Source organism: Trichechus manatus, unplaced genomic scaffold (assembly GCF_000243295.1).
Source record: "Trichechus manatus latirostris isolate Lorelei unplaced genomic scaffold, TriManLat1.0 scaffold00122, whole genome shotgun sequence".
Taxonomy (NCBI): Eukaryota; Metazoa; Chordata; class Mammalia; order Sirenia; family Trichechidae; genus Trichechus; species Trichechus manatus.
The window spans coordinates 2802060-2814364 of record NW_004444058.1 but is presented as its reverse complement, the minus strand read 5'-3'; the positions used below and the strand labels follow the sequence as shown (position 1 = coordinate 2814364).

The 12305-nt window shown below is 46.1% G+C and overlaps 1 protein-coding gene across 4 annotated transcripts in view; it reads right to left on the bottom strand.

Annotated features, from left to right (window-relative positions):
• Positions 1 to 12305, bottom strand: part of NADK (NAD kinase) — a 38107-nt gene that overhangs the window by 23516 nt on the left and 2286 nt on the right. The gene's annotated exons all lie outside the window — the stretch shown is intronic.

The following is a 12305-nucleotide window of genomic DNA, read 5'->3' as shown; positions in this document are numbered from 1 at the left end:
AATGAAGTCCTGTGTCTCACACCCAGGAGTCTTATGTCTTCTGCCAACATTCATGAAGCTGTGGCAGGCTATAAAAGCGGCGTGGTGGATAGCATCTGACCTCCTCTAACTTCACGAGGGTGGAGAATGAAGACCCACCCTCCAACCTTTTCACCAATTCTGACAGCAGCCATCCCTCCCATGACACTCTCTACTTCTCAGCTGGGTTCAAGAATTTGCTGCAATGGTCACACAGAACTCACAGACAACACTCATGATTATGGCGTTTATTAGGGAAGTAACAAGCTACAATTCAGGATCAGGAACAACTCAGGATATAGTTCTTTGGTCAGGACAGCTTTTTGGCTGCGCCTGCAGCAGCAGGCAGGCCTCTCCCTTGGCCCCTGGGCCCCTGGTCCTGGCCTCTGCCCTGCTCAGTCAAGTGTTACAAAGCTCTTTAGCTCTGCCAATAAATGCCCAGAGGCACCCCACTCCACGAGGACGCCTCCTGCCCGAAGGCGCTCAGCTCTCTTGCTTCGTGGGTTGGCACACCCACCGTAGCACCTCACTCTGTGGGCTGGGAAGTCCACTGCCATCTCATTCCAGTTTCCTGGTTCTACTGCTGCCATTTATCTGCCACTGTTTCTCGTTGTCTCATGCCATCTCCAGTGTTACAGCTCTCTCTCTGTCTCCTGGGTCTAGGAGGTTCTCAGCACAGGGACCATGGGTCCAAAGGACACACTCCACTTCTGGCTCTTCTTTCTTGATGGTAGTGAGATCCCCTCTCAGCTCTGGGATTGGCTCTCTTTTAAGCCTAGCAGATGGCAAAACTAACCAATCCCCTTATTAGGGTTCCATATACCTTATTTGCATGGTCCCAGCCCCCCCTCACAAGGGTGCCATGCACCTTATCTGTATTATTAGCAAGCTATCCAATCCCCTTGGTGGGCCACAGGCACTTTATTTGCATAGTCCCACCCAATTATTGTGTGAGAGTCACAAAGACCATGGCCAGAAGGGCCATATTAAGTAATTCACTGTACCACATAGGCCAACTCAATAGCCTGCAAATAGGATAACATCTCAGATTCTTCACAATTCTTGACAGACACCCACATTTCTCTCCTGCCCTCATCTCCCCCAGAATTCCAGACTCAGACAGCCTATGGCCAAATCCAGGCTCTTTAACTGTTGCACAAATGTGTTTATACCAGTGTTCCCTGTCTCAGTAAATAGCATCAACATTTGCCACATTAATCTGGCCAAATCTACAGAGTCATCTTGAACTGCTCTTTTTCATATCCTACATTCAATCAGTCAGCAAATATGTTTGGTTCTACCTTGAAAACATGCCTTGACTCCAACTCCCATCTTCCCCATCACCTCTCTCCTGGATGGCTACAGCAGGCTTCTCACCGGTCTCCAGCTCCTATCCTCCCCGTGCCTCACCCAAATCCTCCCCAATAGCAGCCAGAAAGCCTTTAAAATGTCAGTGTGTTCCCACCACTCCTGGTTGGAGCCCTCAGTGGCTTCCTACAGCCCTAACTCCCACCTTCGCCAATCTGACCCCTCCTTGCTCTCCTCTTCCTCACCCTGTCCCCTCATACTGCCCTCTGGACACTCCACCCACGCTCCACCAGTCAGCCTTGTTCGCCCTCTCCCTTCATTGAGGTCGCTGCTCAAATGCCATCTCCCACAAGAACACCTTGCCTCTGCCAAGACTCCCTTCCACCCCTCCATCCTTGTTTCCTTGTCTTCATACCATCATCGATACCTGACTTTACCTTAAGTTTTCAACAATGCACTGGGGAAGAGGTCCAAAGACTGAAGTGGGCTGAACTTGCATGTCCAGGAGCCAAGCGGAAAGGAGTTGGGGACAAAACTAAAAGGGTGTGATGTCAAGAGTGCAGGTACAGGAGGCTTCAGGATGAAGAGCCATCAGCTGTGCCAAGCGCCTTGGGGGAGAACAGAGCGGAGACCACAGGCCACAGGGGAACCAGTGATTTCTAGTATCTGACCGGCAACTGAGCAGAGGGTCTGTGCAGCACCCGGAAAGGTGCAAGGACCCCTAGTAAGAGACACAGAAAGGCAGACTGTGGCTCAATACATGAAACAGGCTACACAGATATGCTGACCACCTCACGTCCTCATCACGATAAGAACTGTCCAAAAGAACAAATAACAGCTAATTTACTGAGCAGCTTCCAGGAGTTGCTACTGTCCTGCTTTGATTGCATTAATTTGCGTAATCCTCACAAGGACTCGAGGAGGAAAGCACCATCACTCCACCTGACCTGGCTGTGGCTTTTGCTGGCCACGTGCATCCAGAGTGGATCCAGGGTCACGGTGCTGGAACATGCCGTGCTCGCCACGGGCCCACACACGGCCCTCTCCCTTATTTGTTGACTTTTATTCTTAACCACTTTTATTCTTTTGCTGGCACCCCCAACAAAAACGCAGGATGCTGACACTTACATCTACCTATGTGACCCAGTGCACACTCTCCTGTATGTTGTGTTCATTTCCTTTCTGGGTGGTTTTATCACTTTGTACATGTAACTGTATGAAACACGTTTTTCTCTGTTGCGGCCTGTTGCTATGGCTTATGCCCATTTCACGGATGAGAAAGCCGAGGTAGGATAACAACTCCCATTGTTCTGTGAGTCTTCATTTAGCTAGTGGCTACAGGGTTGTCACACTGTTCCAGAGCAGTGATGGCCAAGCAGTGGCCAATGAGCCACAGAGATTACAGACATGCAGTCACCAAGGTCTCAATGTGGCAAGGTCTCAATGTGGGGGAGGGTTTAAAAACCACCTAGATGGGTAGACTGTGCAGACAGTAGGTTTGAAGTGTGTTTAGTGAAACAAAATAAAAAGGAATTTAGTAATGTTTAAGTGAAATTAGAACTATTAAATGGGAACTCATGATTTTGAAAGAAATTATCATTAGGAATATACTTTTCATCTCTATCACTGGGCGGCCCTGAAGCAGTGCCCTCGGCTGCCTCGAGGACATATCTGCAGCAAACAGACAAACTGTTCTTATCTGACGCACAAGACCAAGGCCTGCATTCCCATTAAAAGCAGCCACAGCAATTGAAATGGCGCTGATTCCATGTCCTGGGCTTAAAAAACTTCTGCCAAAAAAGGGCAAGAGAGTCAGCTTAAAGGGCTCGTATCAGCCAAGTTGTAACCATGCAAACTTCAAAAAGAAAATAATTGCAAAAAGCAGAAGTGAGGTCTGAGAAGAGAGTCCATGCAGGACCAGCTGTTAAGTCATGAAAAATGGCATCATGCAAAGTGGGTGGGTGCAAAGCAGAGCTGTGAGGCCACGGTGAGCTTTGATGGCGGGAAGCATCGCTGAACAGGATGCTTGGTTCCCAAGCTGCCTACATGTACACCCATGGGGCCTCACATATACTCTCTCCACTGTGTGAGAGCAGGGAGCCGGGACAGGGAGTTGGGCAGGTAAGTGTAGGCCTAGGGACACCCAACCAGGACCAGGATGACCTATGAGGAGCAGAAACATGCGGCAAAACCCGGACAGCGCACACACCCAGCACCCACTGCGCTAAGCCCTGTCCCCACAGTTACCCAGGACGGGGTCCAGAGACGGACTGTGGCTAGGCTGACAGCTGACCCAGGCATCTGAAGACAGGGCAGAGACGCTTCCAGGCCCAGGCCCCCGACTGCCAGGAGCCACAGATGTGGACCCGGGCCCAGCACAGCAGAGGCTCCACCATGGGTACCAGCATTAGCCAGCGAGAGGTGCTGGGTAGAGAGGTGACTGCAGACTCAACCGCTTGACTTCTTGAACTAAGGCCTCTGACTTACTTCTTCTCAGTTGAGTACAGTGCGATTAATTACTTTTGTGTGTGGCCTTTCTAGCTCGGTCTTGTAACTCCCGCCCAGGTGATTGTGTGATAGGGTAATTGTGGCCCACTGAGGGGACTGGTCAATTTTGCCTTAAAAGAGAGCCAATTCCAGAGCAGAGAGGAGGAGCCCACCACCACCAAGGAAGAAGAGACCCAGCAGTCAGAGACCTGGAAGCAGGAGACAGTGCGGTGGGCTTCCCGACCCACAGAGAGAGAAAGGTGAGTACCTTTGGGCAGAGACTGAGGGCCAGGGAGAGGCATGCCTGCAAGCATGGCTGGGAAGAGGCTATCCTGATGGAAGAACCGTATCTTGAGTGTCCCTGAGACTGAACTGTAACTGTTACTTCCCTAATAAACCCCATAATCGTGAATATGGTCTTTGAGCTCTGTGTGGCCATTGCAATGAATTAATGAACCCAGCAGAGAAGTAGAGAGTGCTGTGTGAGGGACAGTTGATGTGAGATTTAGTAAAGATGGCACAGAGAGAAAGCATGTCTCACCTCCGTCTCACAGGAATCAGCCTTTGGCTGTTGATTTTGGATCTCCTTCCCCCTTGTGGGGTTGGAGGAGGTCAGACACCTCCCCCAAGCGGTTTTTACAATGAGGTTCTGCCAGGGCATTCTGAGGTGCTCAATAACACATAAGATCAACAGATAATAACGACCCTAATGGGTCACAGGAGTCCTGGTGGCACAACGGTTAAGGGCTCAGCTACTAACCAGACGGATGGCAGTTCGAATCCACCAGCTGCTCCTTGGAAACCCCATGGGGCAGTCTTACTCTGTCCTATAGGGTCTCTATGAATCAGAATCGACTTGACATCAACCGGTTTGGTTTAATGGGTCACAAAACGGCCAAACAAAACTTGAAAACCACACTTGGGGGAGCTGCACCAGGTGGCAAGAAGCTAAAACCCAAGCGCAAGGCATGGCTTAAAAAGTCCCACTGAATTAACAGAAGCTTTAAAAATAGTGCAATACAAAAAAACTCAAGAGAGTCCAGCATGTCAATATCACACCCAGCACTTAGCCGTCACACGCGCACCCTGAGCCAGGCTGGGAACACCGCAATCCTAGGAAGGTAGGGAACGTGCTCTGTAACTCCCAAGGTACGGAAGTATCTAGTAAGATTGCCATAACCCTGAGACGATAAAGAGTAGAAGTGAATTAAACTCTGTGATGCTGGAATTTTCAAAAGTACAGGAATTCATTTCATAACCACTGGATTTTTATCTTTTGTTTGATGTTATGGGCAAAACATATTCAAAAGAATAGATCATTTGCTGCAATTATTGTCTAAATGGTTGGAGGGAAGTTGGTCTGTCTGTAATCAATGCTAAAAGTTTAATTTTCTAAGTTTTATTTACTAGTTAAAAAGTCAAACTTGGCATTAAATAAGTACTAAGGTCCCCTTTCCACGAACAGGTGCCTTTGAAATGAAAGATCCTACTGCCCCCTCTCCGCAAGCTCTCACCTACCACGCAATCTAGAGGCCTACGCATCTTCACCTTATCTGGCCAAAATCACTTTCCAACAACTTCTTTCGAGCTGTTCTTGGGAAAAGTACCAGAGTATAATTTATTCTATAGTTAAATATGTATGTGATGCTGTCTCAGCTTTTAATTTAAGAATTATGTTACAATGAGTCTTAGGGTAACATTTTGTATTATTCAAAGTATCCTTAATACATTCACACTATATCATTTTTTAAAAGGTTACACCAACCACCAAATGGAGTTTATTCTAGGAATGCAAGCCTGGCTCAAAATTTTAAAAAATTAATCAATGTAATCCAACACATCAACAGGCAAAAAAAAAAAAAAAAATCACATGATTATATCAATTGATGCATAAAAAGCAGGTGATACAATTCAATATCCATCATGATAAAAATTCTCAAGGAAAGAGGGGAATTTCCTCAGCTTGATGAAGAACATCTACAAAAAACCCTACAACTAACATCAAACTTAATGGCAAACACCAAATGCCTTCCCCCTACAACTGGGAACAAGGCAAGGATGTCCACTCTGACCATTCTTATCCAATACTGTACTGGAAGTACTAGCCAGCACAGTAAGGCAAAAAAGGTGGAGAACAAAATTAAATGTACCATAACATTTATAATCACTTTAAAAAAAAACCTTAGGTATAAATCTAACAAAACAGGTATAGGATCTGCATGCTCAAGATTATAAAACACTGATAAAAGAAATCAAAGAAAATTTAAATAAGTGGAAAGACGTGCCAAGTTCATGGATTAGAAGACTCAACATAATAAAGATGTTAGTTCTCCACAAACTGATTTATAGGTTTAATGCAATTCCCTTCAAAATCCCAGCAAGATTTTTTTTTTTTGTAGATATATACAAAAAACAAAAAAACAAAAGCCGTTGCCATCGAGTCGATTCTGACTCATAGCAACCCTATAGGACAGATCAGAACTGCCCCATAGGGCTTCCAAGGCTGTAAATCTTTACGGAAGCAGACTGCCACATTTTTCTCCCACAGAGCGGCTGGTGGATTCAAACCACCAACCTTTCGGTTAGCAGCTGAGCACTTAACCACTGCACCACCAGGGCTCCTTTGTAGATACAGACATGCTTATTCTAAAATTTACATGGAAAGGCAAAGGACCTGGGATAGCTAGAACCATTTTTAAAAAGAACAAAGTGAGAGAAATCACTCTACCTGATTTTAGGACTTACTATCGAACTACAGTAATGAAGACAGTGTAGTATTGGTGGAGGACAGACATAAAGTTCAATGGAACAGAAGAGAGAACCCAAAAATAGAACCACTCAAGTATGGCCGACTGATTTTCTACTGAACTGCAAAAGCAATTCAATGGAGGAAAGACAGCCTTTTCTTCAAAGTGTGCTGGAGTAATTGGACATCCATAGGCAAAAAAAATGAACCTCAACCTAAACCTCACACCTGAAACAAAAGTTAACTCAAATGGATCACAGACTTAAACATAAAACTAGAAAGTGTTTAGAAGAAAACACAGGAGAAAATCATCAGGATTAGAGCCAGGGAGAAACTTCTTGGGCATGGTACCACAACAATCCATAAAAGAAAAACCAATTGAGAAGTTGGACTTCATTCAAATCAGAAACATCTGCTCTGTGGAAGATCTTAGGAGGATGAAAAGACGAGTGACAGACTGGGAGAAAATATTTGCAAAGCACATATTCAACAAAGTGATAAAGCACTTGTACCTAGAATATATAAAGAACTCTCAAAACTCAACAGTAAAACAAAACAACGCAATCAGAAAACCGGCAAAAGACATGAGGAGACACTCCACCAAAGAGGATATACAGACGGCCAACAAGCACATGAAAAGATGTTCAATACCATTAGGAAAATGCCAAGTAAAACCACAATGAGATACCACTGCACACCTGTCAGAATGGCTAACATAAAAAACAGTGAGGTTGTGGAGAAACTGGATCACTCACACATTGCTGATGGGAGTATGAAATGGCACAGCCACTCTGGAAAACAATTTGGCAGTTTCTCATAAAAATATACAACCCACCCTGATGGAACGGGAGAGAAGTGTGGAGCAGAACTCAAATTCATGTAAAAAGACCAGACTTAATGGTTTGAGACTGGAGGAAGCCTCGAAGCCATGGCCCCCAAACGCTCTGTTAACCCAGAACTAAAACCATTCCCAAAGCCTACTCTTCAGACAAAGATTAGACTGGACTTCAAAACATAAAATAACAGTGTGCTTCTTAGTTCAAGCAAATACATGAGACCCAATGGGCAGTTCCTGTCCGGCGGCAAGATAAGGCGGCAGGAAGGACAGAAACTGGTTGAATGGACACAAGAAACCCAGGGTGGACAGGGGGAACGTGCTGTCATATTATAGGGATTGCAACTAATGTCACATTAACAATGTGTATAAATTTTTGTAAGAAATTAACTTGAGTTGTAAACTTTCACCTAAAGCACAATATATACATATACACACACACATATACATAATATACAGTCCAGGAACTGCACTCTTGGGCACTTATTTTGTTGTTATTGTTCTTAGGTGCCATCGAGTTGGTTATGACTGATAGTGACCCTATGTACTACAGAATGAAACACTGCCCTGTCCTGTGCCATCCTCACAGTCGTTGTTATGCTTGAGCCCATTGTTACAGCCACTGCGTCAATTCATCTCGTTGAGGGTCTTCCTCTTTTTCGCTGACCCTGTACTTTACCAAACACATCCTTCTCTAGTGACTGGTCCCTCCTGACAACATGTCCAAAGTATGTAAGACATAGTCTGGCCATCCTTGCTTCTAAGAAGCATTCTGGTTGTACTTATTCTAAGACAGATTTGTTCATTCTTTTGGCAGTCTGTGGTATATTCAATATTCTTCGCCAACAGAATTCAAAGACGTCAGTTCTTCTCCGGTCTTCCTTATTCACTGCCCAGCTTTCACATGCATATGATGCAACTGAAAATACCATGGCCTGGGTCAGGCGCACCTTAGTCTTTAAGGTGACATCTTTGCTTTTCAACACTTTAAAGAGTTCTTTTGCAGCAGATTTGCCCAATGCAATGTGTCTTTAGATTTCTTGACTGCTTCTTCCATGGGTGCTGATCGTGGATCCAACTAAAATGAAATCCTTGACAACTTTAATCTTTTCTCTGTATTTCATGATGTTGCTTATTGGTCGTGAGGATTTTTAAAAAATTATTTTAGAAAAGTAAAAACTTATGCTCACACAAAAACCTGTACATGAATGTTCATAGTAGCTTTATTTGCAACAGCTAAAAACTGTAAACAACCCAAACGTCCTTCAATGAGTGAATGGTTAAACAAACTGTGGTACAGCCATACAATAAACCGCTACTCAGCAATAAAAAGGAATGAAGTATTGATATACAAAAAAATATGGATGGATTTCAAGGGTATTATGCTGAAACGGCCCCTGGATGGTGCAAGCAGTTAAAGTACTCAGTTGCTAACTGGAAGGTTGGACGTTCAAATCCACCCAGAGGCACCTCAGAAGAAAGGCCTGGTGATCAACTTATGAAAAACCAGCCATTGAAAACCCTATGGAGCACAGTTCTACTCTGACACATATGGGGTTGCCACGAACTGGGGTCGCCATGAGTTGGGGTCAACACCACAGCACCTGGTCTGAGAGAAAAAAAGCCAATCTCAGAAGTTCACACATTGTGATTTCATCTACACAGGGGCCTCGATGAACTTCCCGTGACTGTATAATTATTTCAAAACAAACAGTTAATAAAAAATGACAAACCAATCAAAATCATAAAAGACAAATGTATCTGAACACTGTCTATTCTATTACTGACATATCTATTACCTAGGAGCGCTGCTAATATCTGTTTGCAAAGACTCATTTGATGACTAAGCAGTAATTTACAAAATAATCATGTTAAATATTAAAATCAGTTTTTGAAATTTATGTTATCTCCACAGCATATTTTTTAACGACAGTGAATCAGGATTCACTGAAATTTAACTGAAGTTTATTTGCTGCGTCTATTGCTGTGAAGGATGCAGTTCTACCTCCATCCCAGTGCATTCAAATCCCTGCCAGTGTGAATCTAATCTCAAAAAACAACTTCTGCATTAGGAAGTTTTCTTAGGAAAAAAGTATTTGGGACACAATAACTAAGTCTTTATAGATAAAGAACTCACACAAAGTGGTAAGGAAAAACACTAAGATGCTGCCAAATAAATGTATAAAGGACAAAAACACAAAAATCACACACAAATATAAACATAATACATATGATATGCAATGGGGGCACTCAGTAAATATTTGTTGAAATACCGAATGAAAAAGGAAAGTTTATTTGGTGACAGAGATGGGAAAATGTTCAACTTCACCAGTTAACACTGAGTTAGAAAAAAGCGCCTATTAAATTACCTGTACCCCCACCCCCATAAATAATGGCCGGTGCTGGCAAGGATGTGATAAGCCCCAGCACTCACCAGTGGGGCATGTAAACCGAAAGACCTTTTGGAAAGCTCTGTGGCACTGTGAGTCAAGAGCCCTGAGGAGGCCTCCCACTTGCCTGTGAGCTCCAGGACTCAACAGGATTACAGATCTGAAGATCTCTGGAGCCTCAGCTCCACCTTCTCTGGGCAGATAAGGAACACAGGGACTGCTGAGCTCTGAACGGCGAAGCCAGGTTATCAGCCCCGATCTTTTTCCGTTGCACACAGGGGTGTAGTGCCCTTGCAACCTCCTGAGCCACACTCATCCAATCTATCTGAACACTTTCCACTGTCTGAAGAATCCAAGCACTTGTTTTTATTAATTTACCTGTTCCCGTGCATTAAACTTAGGAGCACGGCAACTGTGGGTCAGGGAGAGTTTGCCGATGAGGCGGCATCCCCACAGACAAAGAAATAGGATGCTGGTGTTACCAACTGGGCCACCACTGACGACAACCTGCCCAGGCTGCAGAGGCCATGCAGTGCTGTCAACTGGTGCCAAGTAGGACTAGAAAGTGAAGGCGTTACCCTCCTCTGGTTGCAAATCCCCTCCCCGAGGCGGTAGGCCCACATTCTGGAATTCTCTGACTGCTGTACTGCCCATGACTACAGAAGAGTCCTCATGAAAGATGTAGGGCCACCAACTCCCACAAAAAAAAATCTGCCTCCTCACTCTCCAAGTTAAACCTACTTTTCCTTAAGTGCTAAATTCAACAAAACCAACTCTGTTTTTTCTGTTTTACTCACTTGCGAGACCCACTTCCCTCCTTCTTGCTAGCCACTGCCACTCCAGGAGAATTGCTGCTCCTCTCTGCCTGCTGCCTAGGAGACCATCTCAATGATTATTTAGGAATTAAAGAGGGCTTGTGCCAGCCGGGAAATCTAACAACTGTTTCCAGGGGGAAAATGCTGTTCAAGAACGAAACAGCAACTGCACTGCCGATAGAAGTTTAGTCACAAGACCCTCCCTAAGATTTGGGAATTTTCTACATATAAGCCCCCAGGGCAGTTAATCCAGTGCTGTGAGCTCAAGGGAGGAAAAATGCAAACCCCTTGAGGGTCCATCTCCAGGTGAAGCTACTGTACTAGCACCTATCCTATGCTCAAGAGGCTTGGAGTCGGTTGTTGCTGGTTAGCATAGAGTAGACTGCCTCATGGTGACTCCATATGTGCACAGTAGAACTGCTCCATAGAGTTTTCAAGGCTGTGACCTTTCAGAAGCAGATTGCCAGGCCTGTCCTCCAAGGTGACTCTGGGTGGGTTCAAACTGCCCAACTTTTGGCTAGTAGTCGAGCGTTTCACCGTTTGCACAACCCAGGGACTCCAAACCCCACCATGTGGCTGCAAAAGTCACAATGATGAAAAGGATGAGGTGTGGCCAGGAAGAACAAGTATAGCAGGAGCAGAAGCTCCAAGGGGGCAGGCAGTCTCTAGAGGCTTGTGAGGAAAACATTCAGGACAGAGAGTCCTTGGAGAGCATCATCTAGAAAGATGTTAAAATAATTTACTTACTAAGTCAAATGTGTCACGGTTCAGGCAGTTGAGGGATCCAAGTTCGGGTGGGCAGTGAAGCATACAGAACAAATGAACGGTCTCAAAATGTATTCCCGTCAAGGGCCAAGATGAATGAATAAGTTTTAGGTTTAAAAATAGTGCGTTCCAAAACAAGAAAGAAAAAGTCCCAATGAAAAATAATAACTTGTGATACAGAATCAAAGCCAAGAGGAATCTCACTGCTGGGAGGGGGGAGCCAAGCTGGGTCCTTGGCCTTCAGACTAGGCGCCGGCACGCCCTGTGCTGACAATGAAGAAAGAATAATGGCCCAGAGCTGGCAGCTCAGCTTTGGGGCAGCCGCGGGTGAAAACACCACCATCTCCCTCTACCCTAGACGTGTGAGAGGATTCTGGGATTATCTGGGAAGTACTCAGTACGAAGTTAGGAATGTGCTTTTGGAGAATTCCGTGCAACACGCTTGATAAAGTCCTCAGCGCACTCCCTCCGTGGACATCACAGCACCCCTGATCCTTGCTTACACGGCCTACACAGCCCAGCCTCGGAGAATGTCCACTCAGGTTGCTGGTGACCGGGCGGGAGGTGCTAGAGCCCCGCGGGCCCACCTGCCCATCTGGGGAGGGAGGGGAAGAGGCTGGCAGGACCTCCCCCGGCGACCCTGGTCCCTCCCCAGTGGCCGCCGCGTCCCCTACGGGTTTCGGGCCGCGGGTCCCTGGGGGCCGCCCCGTCAGCGCCCCGGAAAGGTGGACAGCCAGGTCGGGTCCTAGACGCGCCGCTGATGCCTACGGTCAGGGGGTCACCCGCCGCCGCGACCCCGACCTCACCTCGACCCTACCCGACCCCAGCCCGGCGTCAGGCGGCCGAGGCGGGCGGTCCGGTCCCAGGGATCGCCGGCGCACTCACCGTTCGCTTCCGCCGCGGTCACCCGCGGGGGCGCCTACATGCCGGGCCGAGCCCGC